Raw genomic sequence first — 13,283 nt, forward strand, 5'->3', positions numbered from 1 at the left:
CTGCTGAAGTGCCACTTCAGCCCCTAGACAAGGAAAAGGATACAAACTTGTTACCTGAATCATATATCTAGTTACGTTTCTATCCTTTATTTGCCCATCAAGCAGGTAAAGGAAAACAGGCTTGGTTGATAATAATCTGTAAAAGAAAGAATAAAATTTAGGTTAAATGTCCCCTCCCCTCTTGAACTTTGTGCCCTGTTTAGCCTAAAGCTATTCCTGCCTTATAATGGGCCAAGGAGAATGGTGAGTTTCCATGATCTTTATCAGTAGCCAAAGGACCTGAATCACAAGTTTCAAGGTAATTAAGTCTGAGGGAGAAGGTCTTTCTCCAAAGAAAGGAGGAAAGAAAAAAACTAAGTTTACTAAAAGATTAAGAATTTTGCAAATGGTGGCCCATATCCAAATGACCAAGTGTAGAATTGCTGGATCATATGCTAAGTGTGTGTTTAGTTTTATAAGAAGCTGCCAAACTATTTTTTATAATGGCTGTATCATTTTACATACCCACCAGCAATGTATGAGTAGTCCAGTTTCTCCTCATCATGGCCAGCATTGGGTGGTGTTACTTTTCTTTTTTTATTAGCTATTCTAATGTGTCTGTAGTAATATTTCATGGTTTTAATTTGCAGTTCCATGATCACTAATGATGTTAAACATCTTTTCATGTGTTTGTCTCCTGTATATCCTTGGGGAAAATGTCCCTTTATGACTTTTACCCATTTTAAAATTGGATTGTTTGCTTTTTACCATGAGTTTGAGAGCTCTCTATATTTTCTAGAAACTCTTGTTGGATATATGATTTATAAATATTTTCTCTCACTTTGTAGTTTTGTCTATTTATTCTCTTATGAGCATCTTTTACAGAGTAAAAGTTTTTAATTTCATTGGGAGCCAATTAACATAGAGGAGAGGCAAGAGAATTAAAAATGTTAATCAAGCTACAGTCAGTCTGCAATAAGCTGATCAGCCCTGCAGCCAGGCCAGGAGGACACCCTCAGAACAAAGGAAGATTTCTGCTGGATTACTAACAACCCATTCTCCACACCTTTGAAGGGGAAACAGGAACCAAGAGTCATTCCCTATGGCTAAAACCATGGGGGAACCTTTGGATTAAATAAAGGCTGGGAACTGCCAGCAGGCCTTTCACCTTATTATTCTTACCTTTTCATGCTACATATTCTTCCCCTTCCCCTTCCTCACTGTATACCCATATCAAAGGAAATGGGAACTAAAGAATGACTTTTATTCTGTCTCCTTCACTGTCCCTCTCTCTCTGCCTCTGAGAGGAGACCATGCTCTCTCTGTCTGTGGAGTGTTATTCCTTTTTAAATAAACTTTCCTTTTGACTCCAACTTTGGTGTATATGTTGAATTCTTTCTATATTGTCTGCCAAAGGACCCTCTTCTCTCAGTACGGGGCTTGGTCTATCCCTCCACCAACTCGAGGGAATTTGCCCTGTCCTGCATCACAATTATTCTTTTTATGGGTCATGCTGTTATGGGGCAAAAGTCCCTTTTTCGAAGACCCCAAGTGGGGTTCTTTTCCTGTTGAGTGTCACAAAGACAATTACGAGACTGAAAGTGAAGGTTAACAGCACAAGCTTTATTATTCAATGGCCAGATAATGGAGAAGCAGGAGCCTAGCTCTCAAAGCTGCTTCTTCACCACTCAAGGTCAAGGAGCTGTTGATATTGTGTGGTATTGGGGCTAGATAGATGAGAGGAAGAAATACTCATGATTTTTCTGAGAAGGAGGCCATAATCTTGGAATGAGTTCTGCCTTTTTTTCTGTCCTTTTATAATTTCTCTTGGTCATGGTAGTTGTCAACTGGGATCATGCCTATATGTGTGCTATTTAGTATGGAGATTAACTTATAATGAAATTAGAGGTCTTCTGGAGGTCCCTTCGGTGGCCATCTTAGTCTTAGTCAGGTTTCACTTGTCCTTTCTTGAGAAGTGAACTGTAGGCCTTCCTAGTCTCAAAGACAAATAGAGTTCTGGTGGAGTAGAAACTTACCCAGGGACGGGAGCTTAGCTAGGTGACACAGGCCCATTTGTGGGGTAACAATGTTTTTGGCATCAAGTCTAAGAACTCTTCATGTAGCCATAGGTCTTGAAGATTTTTCTCTTATGCTTTAAAAGAAAAGATTTATAGTTTTTTAATTTTATATTTGTCTATGATTCATTTTGAGTTAATTTTTGAATAAGGTATGAGGTTTAATCTGAGATTGACTTTTGCCCATGCATGTCCAATTGCTACAGTAGTGTTGCTAGAAAAGGCTTTCCTTTCTCAATTGAATTACTCTTCCATCTTTGTCAAAAATTAGTTGGACATGTTCACGTGGGTCTATTTCTAGGTTCTTTTCTGTTCCATTGATCTATGTATCGATCTCCATCAGTACACAGTCTTGACTACTGTAGCTATATAAGCCTTAATATCAGCTGAAGAGATTCCTTACACTTTCTTTTTCAAAATTGTGTTAGTTATTCTAAGTCCTTTGCCTTTTCATACAAATGTTAGAATAAGCTTTTCTATATCTTGCTGGGAGTTGCCTCAGGAGGTTTTGATTTAATTGGCCTGGAATAGTGCCCTGGCATCAGTAATGTATGAAAGCCCATAGGCCTGGTGATTCTGATGTATAGTGAACATTGTGAACTTTGGTGTAAAGCTAGACACACCTAAACAAAAACTGCCCTTGAAGCATACGTGACTCAAGTGTTGGCTTGAAAATTTGAAAAAGTAGGTGGGATCTTCTGAAAAAATGGACTGTGAAATGCAATTTTAAAAAGTGAAAAGAGGAGAGAGAAATAGCGATTTCTTAATGGCCCCGTAGTCTCCATTAAATGTTCATTTGAGTAGATGGGAGCCTAGGTTTGGAAAAAATAGCTCAACTAATTTTGGTGAATGAAATTCCGAAGAATGGAAAGGATTGGTCTCCAGCCACAGAATTCCCACTGGGCCCGAGCACAGAAATGACACAGGTGTAGCCTTGGCCACACGTCTTAGATGCAAACACTTAAGATAGATGTGGTACAGTTTAATAATGTGAAAGCATTTCTTCCTTTCTGCAGAAGTTGATAAAAAGAAGTATTGAAAGTTTAAAGGATTTTAGAAGGTGAGTCAGTTTGACAAAATATTTTGAATCCTGAGCTACATTCAGAAGCTCATCTGGAATAAAACAAATAATGGCAGATATAGTAACACATTTGTTGTTGTTTTGTTTCTTTTCTTTTTAAAAAAACTGAAAAACCTTTTAGTTGTATCTAGTGATCATTAATGTTGTTACTTTTCTTACAATTTGCCTATAATTTATTTATAGTAGCCATTGGTGAATAGGTGAATATACGTTTGAGGAGAGCTCTGCTCCCTTTAAACGCTATTGATGTTCTTCCTCCAATGCAATTAATATATTTTTCTTATAGCTATAGAAAAGAGAGAAAGATTAAAACAATACTGTTTCAAAAACAAAATACAGTCCTTTTCCTACCATCGACATCTTACCAAATAGCTGGTACCACAAAAGTTTAGGTCTGAAAACATTTTAGGGAGGTTAAATGTTTCTTAGCAACCAGATTTACATTTCTCAATACTGCTTTCTGCAGTGGCCGCAGTACAAGGAAACAAAGATCTTTTTCTTCGCATTTTCTTCTTCTTCCTAGTTCATTGACCTTCACCTGATGGTGAGATATTAATCTATTGTAGATGAAAAAAAAAAGGCTTCTATGGAAAGTAATCTCACAGGGTGATCCGATCATAAATTCCTAACCGGGCAAGTCATAGTGGGTAGTCACGTCTCAGGCATATAACTTCCGTAGTGACAGGTTTTTTAAGCCAGCCTTGCCCATTATTCTCGTGTAACCTAGGTTAACATACTTTTGAAATACCAAAAGTAATACCTCTCAAAGGATGTTTTAACCCTCAAGAGAGCACATAATCTTGTTAACTATTCTGCAATCCAATCCGCCACCTTGCTTTTTCCCAATTGCATGTGATCTTCCTTACATTTCCTTAATTTCAAATGTGTAAAAGAAGCTGAAAAAAATTCTTATTCTCCAGAGCATTTGGGATCTTGCTTCAGCATATGTCTTCAGTTGGGCTCTAAGGAACTCATAAAAGATCTCTACGCATTTGGACATTTCTTATGTTGACACCCTGGCACATCTCATGTTCTTCTCCTGCCCCCTGCAGAGTTCCTCTCCTTCAGTCACCTTCCCTGGGCCTTCACTGCCTCTGTGACTTTACCCTGCCACTTCCTTCTCAGCGCATGTCTTTTCTCCCCCTTTGAGACATCACTTTCTCTGTGCTGCCCAACACCCAAATCAGTTCTGTACCCTTCCCATTTGCATTCAAAAAATTAAAAGTTTGTTTTTATGAGCATAGAAGTGATAGGATTAAAAATTAGGACTGATTTTATAAACCGAGGTCTAGATGTGTCTATCACAGGCTTTGCCACTCACAGACCTAAACTGAGTGATACACTTTACAGGAGTTAGTCTCGTCACCAGAAGTTCTTTAAAAGTAGACACCATGTCTTCTACGTTTTCCTACATTTTCTATAAGCTTCATCGAGAGTTGGAAAGGATGTTAGAGATGTGGTGAGAAGGGAGTATGATGTAACGGAAAGAGAAAGGGCTTTGGAGTCTGTGTAGCTAGAATAATGACCCTCCAAAGAGGTCCGCATCCTAATCTGCATAACCTGTGAATGTTTTGCCTTAGCAAAGAAAAATTAAGGTTGCAGATGGACTTAAGGATGCTAATCAGCTGACTCGAAAGTAGGGATATCATCCAGGTGGGCCCAATATAATCACAAGGATTCTTAAAGGTGAATGAGGGAAGCAGAAGGGTTAGTATCAAAGTGATGTAATGTAGGAAAGACTTGACCAGCCATTTATGGCTTTGACAATGGAGACTTGACGTTGGCTTTCCTATGGGCCAAGGAGTGTGGTGAAACCTCTAGAAGATAAGAAAGGCAAGAAAATAGATTTTCCTCTGAAGTCTCCAGAAAGGAATGCTGCCCTTCTGACACCTTTACTTCAGTGTAGTGAAACCCATTTTGGACTTCTGACCTCCAGAATTGTAAGCTAAAAAAACTTCTGTTGTTTGAAGCCAGGAAGTTTGTGGTAATTAGTTATAGTGACAACAGGAAACTAATAGAGTTTGATAGTCTCTTCATTGCCACTTATTAGCTGCGTACGCATTTTGGCAAGTTACTTAACTGCCTCATCCTCAAAACAGAGATAATGACACAAACTCTGAAGAACTCTTAAGAGGATTCAATGGAATAACTGTATGTAAACATCTAGCGCAATACCCAGCATGTAGTCGATGTTTAAACATTAATCCTCTTTTCTATAGTGATGATCAATTGTAACTTTTTCTTAATCTAGGGGTTTCTAATATAATATCCCTTATTAATGGTGAGTCAGTCTTTTCTTGAATACCCCAAAGGACAGGGAGCTCACTCCACTTATTTTGTCTTCAAAGTTATAATTGTTACATTCTTCTCCATAGTGTTTATGTACTAGTTTTCATTCTGTCATTTGGAATTAATTGGAATAATAGCCACAGGGGTACTGCTAGCCTATAAAGTGCTTTTGTGCAAATGAGAAAAAAAAGCTCCCCCTTTTCAAGGCACTCTACATTTTTCTGTTGGAAAATTGTTATAACGTACCAATTTCATAGCACAAGGCACTTTGTTGCCACCAGTCAGAAAATTGTTGCACTGGATATACAAATGTATGATGTCTGTGAAGTGAGTGGTGCCCCCTTAAATGAATCTCTTTGTGCAGTGCACCACATGCACATCTAAGCTTAGAACCAAGTGACCACTGATTTATACAGTGCTTTACATCTTAACAAGTTTTCACAAGTGATCTACTTTGTTCTTTACAGTAGTCTGTAAAACAAGTAAATGTAATTATCTTAATTTTATAGATGAGGCTACTGAGGTTCAAATTGTTTAATAAACGCCAAAGATCATATAGCAAGGTAGTGGGAAACCTTTCTGAACTCTGACTTTCATCTCCTATAAGTTCTACTTTTTTAGTGTCATATCATTTATGATACTAAGTGAATGTCTCCCTGATTTTGGACAAGTCATTGATAAAAACGTGTGTAAGGTCAGGCCCGTTGGAGAAAGTAGGGGAATCTATTGAGCGACTACTTGGTGCCTACAACTTTATTTGATATAATTCCATTCTCTTGAGGAAATATCATTATATCCATTTTACACATTGGAAAATAAACTCAGATGGGTTAGTAAGTTGCTCAAATTCCCAAAGCTAGCACATAGTGGAATCAAGCCCCTGTTTTCCTTCTCTATACCTAGCCACATCTCACGAGACAAGCCTCAAATAATTCTGGATTTTGGACTTCCTATTATTTCTTATAGGTCAATATCATATTTTGCTTGTGCTTAGTTGTTTCCTTCCTTCTACCTTTCATGGATATCTTTTTAAAAGTCTGAGTTAAATAGAGCCTGCAATTGAAACTACTTCTCTAGATCCTTCCTCCACTTTTTGGTAATCATTTGCAATTATGAAATCAGAATTCCTCTCTTGAATACTTCCCGAGAGCCCTTTTCCATTTAGAGGAGTACTTGCTGATTAATTGATAGTAGGCACTCAATGATTATTTTTAGAATTTAATTTAGGGGTTCCAAGGGAGCTAGCATACTTGATAAACCTTATAGTCACAGGAATTTTAATTTTATCGTTGCTTTCATTTGAGAATATATGTTAAAGTCCTGTTTTATGCCACTCATTTAACATATATATCATAAAATGAGGGAATTAAGAGTGAAAATAGCTGTGGTGATTAGTCCACTTCCTTCATTTTCTAGAATAAATAAACTCAAAGGGGTTAAGTGATTAAACCAAAACCATGTTGCTAGCTAGTGAAGATGTAAACACTAGAATTAGAAAAAATGAATTCAATTCAACAGGGATAAATACATCTGAAATTTAGAGCTCAAGTGGACATTTGTTTTTATTGAAAACCTGACATCTATTCCCCCCTTTTTTCATTAGAACCCTATTTTTATTCTTGGAAAATTGCTCCTCCCCCGTTTTAAGTTCAAGAGGATTGGGCTGAGTGAATTCAGTCCCCAGCTCAATGCATGGGCATGTGCTCCAGGCCTGGCCGGTCAGAGTGGCGCATCCTTGCTTGTTTCGGAGATGGGCACATAACACATCCAGAGCCAGTGATCTCTGTTGGGAGGACAGACTCATTCTGGTTACTGAGAGGATAGGACATTATCCTGGAACTGCAGGCAGTCATCTTGCCATCTTAAGGGGATCATTGCATGAGAATAGAGCCATCACAGAGGAAAGCAAAGTCTAGAGTTGGCAAAAGACCAATTTTGAAAATATGGAGACCTTGGATCAAAAAGTGCAAATACTCTTGAACTTTTCAGGTATCTGATTAGTTACTTATGTAAGCCAATAAATCTGTCTTCTTTTAAAAATTGTCTAAGGATACTTCAAATTGAATTTCTGTCATTTGCAACTAAAAAAACAACAACAACAATGAAAACATGATCACAAAGCTAGATAATAAGTATGGAATTGAGGAGACACAGCCTGATAGCTATTCGCATAGAAAAGGCTCTTAATAGAAATTCTTATTCATATTAAGTTGAAATCTGATTTCCTGAAATACATAACAATAGGTTTTAATTCTATATCAAGGAACCTGATGAAATAATGTAAATTTACTTAATGTAAAGTTTCGGGAAGTATATTTTTAACTTCTGGAAACAGCTGATGATAGTCTCCATCTATACTGCACTGATGTTTCTTGCTTGGAAAATTATTTTCAATTTTGCATAATGGTTTTTGAGAGAGACAGAGACAAACAATAGGTTCTTAAGAGGAGGGTGACTAGGATGATATGGAATCTTAAAATCACACTTATTGAAGGAATAGAAGTTTAGCCAAGACAAGTGAAGGCTTAGAAGAGAGAGCAATGTTTCACAGGCTTTACCTACTGTCAATTGAAAGAAAATATATTTTACTTCATCATCTTATTTTCTTTTGCAGAACTAGGAATAGTGGTTAGGAGTTTCAGAAGGCAGATTTTAAGTCAATATGAACAAAATTTTTAACCACTATGTTCTTTCTACAGTGACTGTCATGGATTACATATGAGCCCCACTTGTTGGTTATTTCCTAGAAGAACCAGTTGACACAGAAATGTTTCACTATGTAAGCAGAGTCTCTCTCCCTCCCTCAGTTAATAACTGAGAGCTGATTGTGTTTTACGTACATCATTATGTGGTCTGGGTCAATGTTGGGTAAGAGCATTATAAATGTATGCTAAATAAATATATGAATAGAATGATTGATAGTTTTTAAAATCTATCTTTTCACTCCCAAAACAATGTTCTACCTGTCTTAAGACTTTGTGAATGGTTATATAATTGACCTCGGTTAGCAAAATATTGATTTATACTTTTAAGCTAAAATGTAAACACATGGCAGCACCTGACCTTTATCTTTTAAAGAGAAATTATATGTGGCCTTATTTAATTTTCATACACTTTATATAAACTATTTCTATGTCTTATCATACTGATCATACTGATGTTTAGTTCCCCCAATAAAACACTTCAAGGAGAAGACTATGTCTTATCGAACTCTGTATGAAAGTAGAAGAGGTTCTAGCCAGCTCAATAGGATAAGAAAAGGAAATAAAAATGTAAGAATTAGGAAAGAGGAAATAAATTATAACCTTTTTAAGAAGATGATATGATTTTCTTAGAAAACTCAAAAGAATCTATATACAGATAAAATTAATAATACAAGTTTAAAATTTTGCTACATATAAGATAAATCAATTTCAAAAGTCAATTGCAACAAACAAAACATGTAATGTAAAAAAGTGTTTATTTTAAAAAAGAATATTTGCAAATGGAACAGAAAAGATAAAATGCCTGGAATAAATCTAATAAAAATGATCACCACATTTACATATAAAATGATAAAACTTTATTAAAAGCCTTAAGAATATATAAATAAGTAGAAAGAAATACTGCACTCATGGAGCATAAAGATATCAGTTCTCTACAAATTGAGAATTTCTTCACAAATTAAGAAGTGGAATCAATACCCAAACCAAATTTCAATGGAGTTTATCATGGAATCAACAAACTGGTTCTGAAATTTCTATGTAACACATGTATTGTAATTATTGTGGTATTGGCTGAGGGTAGACAGATAAACCAGTGGAATAAAATTGTGAGCTTAGAAACAGATTAATGCAAAAATAAAAACTTAATATATGATAGAGCTGGATAAGTGAGAAAAAGAGGGACAAGATAATAAAACGTTCTGGAATATCCGAAAATCCATGTGGGTTATAAAATCTGAATTTTTCTTTCATATCATACCCAGGAATTAATTACAGATTAGACAAGTACTTCAGTATAAAACTAAGCTTTAAAATTTTTTAGGCAACCAAAATGTCCTTCAGTGGTGAATATAGAAACAACTGTAGTACATTCATACAATGGAATATTATTCAGTGATGAAAGGAGTTGTCAAGCCATGAAAAAACATAGCGAAACCTTAGAAGCACATTGCTAAATGAAAAGAGCCAACTGAAAAGACTACATAGTGTATGAATTCAATTGTATGACATTCTGGAGATGGGCAAAACTATAGAGGCAGAGGATGGAGGGGGAGGGGCAGGGAGCGAGGGATGGATAATTGGAGCACAGAATACATTTAGAACAGTGAAACTATACTTCCTGTTTGACACAGTGATGATGGATACATATCATTATACATTTGTCAAAACTCATAGTGGGACAACACGGATAGACCTAGAGGGTATTATGCTAAGTGAAATAAGTCAAACAGAGAAAGACAAATACTAGATGATCTCACTTATGTGTGGAACCACTTACATAAAGAACAAAATAAATGAACACACAAAACAGAAAAAGACACATAGATACAGAGAACAAACTGATGGTTGCCAGATGGGAGTGGGGTTGGGGAGCTGGGTGAAAAAAGTGAAGGGATTAAAAAGTACAAATTGGTAGTTACAAAATAGTCATGGAGTGTAAAGTACAGCATAGAGAATATGGTCAATTGTATGACCATACAATTGAATATGACCATACAATATGACCAATTGAATATGGTCATATTGTATGTATGGTGCCAGGTGGGCACTAGACTAATCCGAGAGATCATTTTGTAAATTATATAAATGTCTAACCACAGTGCTGTACACCTGAAACTAATATAAAATAATATTGAATATCAACTGAAATTGAAACTTTAAAAAAGGTATGGAGAAAGGTGGAGTGGAATAAAAGTTTCAAATTTCCAGTTGTAAATAAGTCATATAATGTATAGCAAAGGAAACATAGTCAATAATATTGTAGTAATGTATGGTGTCAGATGGTTCCTAGACTTATTATGGTGATCACTTCTTTAGGTATATAAATATTGAATAACTATGGTGTATACTTGAAACTAATATAATGTTAGCTCTATTTTAATAAAATTTAAAAAAACATAGGATGTACAACAAAAGAGTGAACTCTACTGTATACTATAAACTATACTTAATAGTAATGTATCAGTATTGGCCCATCAATTATACCAAATGTACCACACTAATACAAGATGAAAATAATAGAGGAAACTGTGGAGGTGGAGGGGTAACTGTTTGAACTTTCCAATGAATTTTTTTGTAAACCTAAAACTGCCCCTCTGCAAAAAAAAAAAGAAATGTATTAAAAAATTAGGAGACAATAGAGAATAAGTTTGTGAATTCTGGGTAAGATGAATTTCCTAAGTAAGATGCATAACAAGAAAAAGATGGATAAGTTTAACTAAATTTAAATTAAGATTATTTATTTAAAAATACCATAGAGTGAAACATGAGCTGCAGGCTGGGAGAAGATTATTATTGATATCAATTATGATTGATAAATATTCAGTACTAGTATCCAGAACATATAAAATACTTCTAAAAAATAGGTAAAACACAAAACAATACAGATAGATAGGCAAAAGTCTTGAATAGTTATTTCAGAGAAGAAGACACATGAATGGTGCTCAGCAAATAAAAATATGCTTGATTTCATTACTAATGAGAAAAAAAAAAGTACCTCAGCCTCCCTAGTTTGACAAAAATTAAAAAGACTGCCAATACCAAGTATTAGTGAGGATGTGGAGTGTTGGGAGTCTCATACGCTGCAGGAGGGAGGGCAAGTTGGTACAACCACTTTGTGAAATTACTTGGCCTTACCTTGGAAGGTTGAATGTGCATATAGCTTATGAGCCAGCAATATTCGCTCTATGTTTCTATGTCTACGCTGCAGAGACATTCTTATACATGTTTACCAGGGCTCACAAATATTCATAACAGCATTGTTATGTTAGTGTTTTCAAAAGCAAAAATCTGGAATCAATTCTTTTCAGATGTCAAATGGACCATGTAATTACTAAATAAATTGTGGTACATTTAATGTAAAGGACTATTATACAGCACTGAAAATAATTAAACTGTTTTAACACATCTCTATTTGGATGAATCTTGAAAACATCGAGTGAAAAAACCCATAAGAAATGAGGGAATTCTTATACAGAGGTCGAAACCAGCTAAATCTAACAATATGTGCTTAAAGATCTATACATATGTGGTAAATCTACAAAAAGAAGCAAATACATAACAAATACTTTGTTTACTTATTCCTTTAAAGAATTGTGAAAAACCATGTATTTGCTTATACATTTTAAAGTTAACATTTAGAATTTTTTATTTTCAGTTGAAATAGTTACAAGGAATGTAATTTCTAGCATGTTATAAATATGACATCTAAAATAATACTGTCATCTCTCACTTTTAAAAGTATTTAGTAGAACATAAAATTATAAAAATTTGATACTATCACCAAAGAACCATTTAAAACATGTACAAACAAGCTATTTAACATTAATAATACATAAATCTTTCCTTTTCCTATTTGAATCATACTTCTATTTCTTTAACAAACTTTTGTCTTGATACATTTTTGTGCTTGAAAGAATTCTATTGATTACCCTATCATACCTATCCAAAATAAAATATGCATATAAATGTAATTCGTAACATCTCATTTCCTGATATCATATAAGGCTCTAAGATTTAAAAAAAAATTCTTCTAGATCGTTATCTTTATAACTATCATCAGTATACACTTGATCAAAACTCCTTAAATATACTATAAGTATTGATAAATAATTATTAAACATAAAGAATAAAATTTGTTGGAAATATATTCTTTCTTAGAAGAGTCATGGTCTTCTATGCTTTTAATAAAAAGAAAATTTTCTACTGGTATGAATGGTGAGACTAGCATTTCATTAAACATTTTTTTATTAATAGGACATGTAAAATGGTAAGCATTTTATAGGATGAAATAAAATGAGGAATCACTGTAATTACAAAAATTTCATAAAGTGATAAAATAGGTTTTAAATACTATATTAAACACCACATGCCAAAATGGAAAGAAGTTACATGAAAGTTTTATCTTAGGGTTTTATCCAAAATTATCCTGAAAAACTTGGCAGACCCAGAAAACATTCCAGTTATATTGAAAAGAATCAGAATCATTCTGCTTCTTCAGCTGATCAAGATGTTTTTATTTCCAGCAAATAATACACCCTAGCAAAGAGTATTGAGAATAACTGTAAAGAAATGCTTGTTTTTAAAAATATGGAAAAAGCCCATGTGTTGAATATTTCTTGCCCATGTTCTTCTTGGTTTGCTCTCTCAGGACTTGTCCTTATTCTTTGAAAATGAGTTGGGGAAGAAGGAGGTGAAAATTGTCATTGTCACCCCATCCTTATCATCTCCATAGATCTGATTTCAGAACATTTTAACAGGAGCCAAAATACTCAATTCTAAAATCTATACTACGGCCATGCCACCCTGAACATGCCTGATCTCGTCTGAACTCAGAAGCTAAGCAGGGTCGGGCCTGGTTAGTACTTGGAAGGGAGACCACCTAGAAATACCAGGTGCTGTAGGAGGTAAAAAATAAAATAAAATAAAAAATAAATATTTAAAAATAAACAAATAAAATTCACGCTTTACTCTTAACAGAAATATGCATAAAATAGAAAACAAAGAAAAACTTGTGTGTTTACAGTTCCTTGCTTAATCCTTCAGAAGAACTGGCCTATCTGGAGATGAGAGGGTTCACATCCCAGGGTCCTGGCTACAGTGAAATTTGCAATGGGTGGTTTAGTTAAGTGCAAGGACTATTGAGAACTCAAGAGT

General features: G+C 34.8%; 1 non-coding gene across 1 annotated transcript; it reads left to right on the forward strand.

The window, feature by feature from the left end:
- Positions 1-12,914: 12,914 nt before the first annotated feature.
- On the forward strand, positions 12,915-13,033 carry LOC112477665. Its single transcript, XR_003045555.1, has one exon. It is a non-coding gene; the product is annotated as a 5S ribosomal RNA (ribosomal RNA).
- The last annotated feature ends 250 nt before the right edge of the window (positions 13,034-13,283 follow it).

This window comes from Pteropus alecto, unplaced genomic scaffold (genome assembly GCF_000325575.1).
Source record: "Pteropus alecto unplaced genomic scaffold, ASM32557v1 scaffold121, whole genome shotgun sequence".
Lineage (NCBI taxonomy): Eukaryota > Metazoa > Chordata > Mammalia > Chiroptera > Pteropodidae > Pteropus > Pteropus alecto.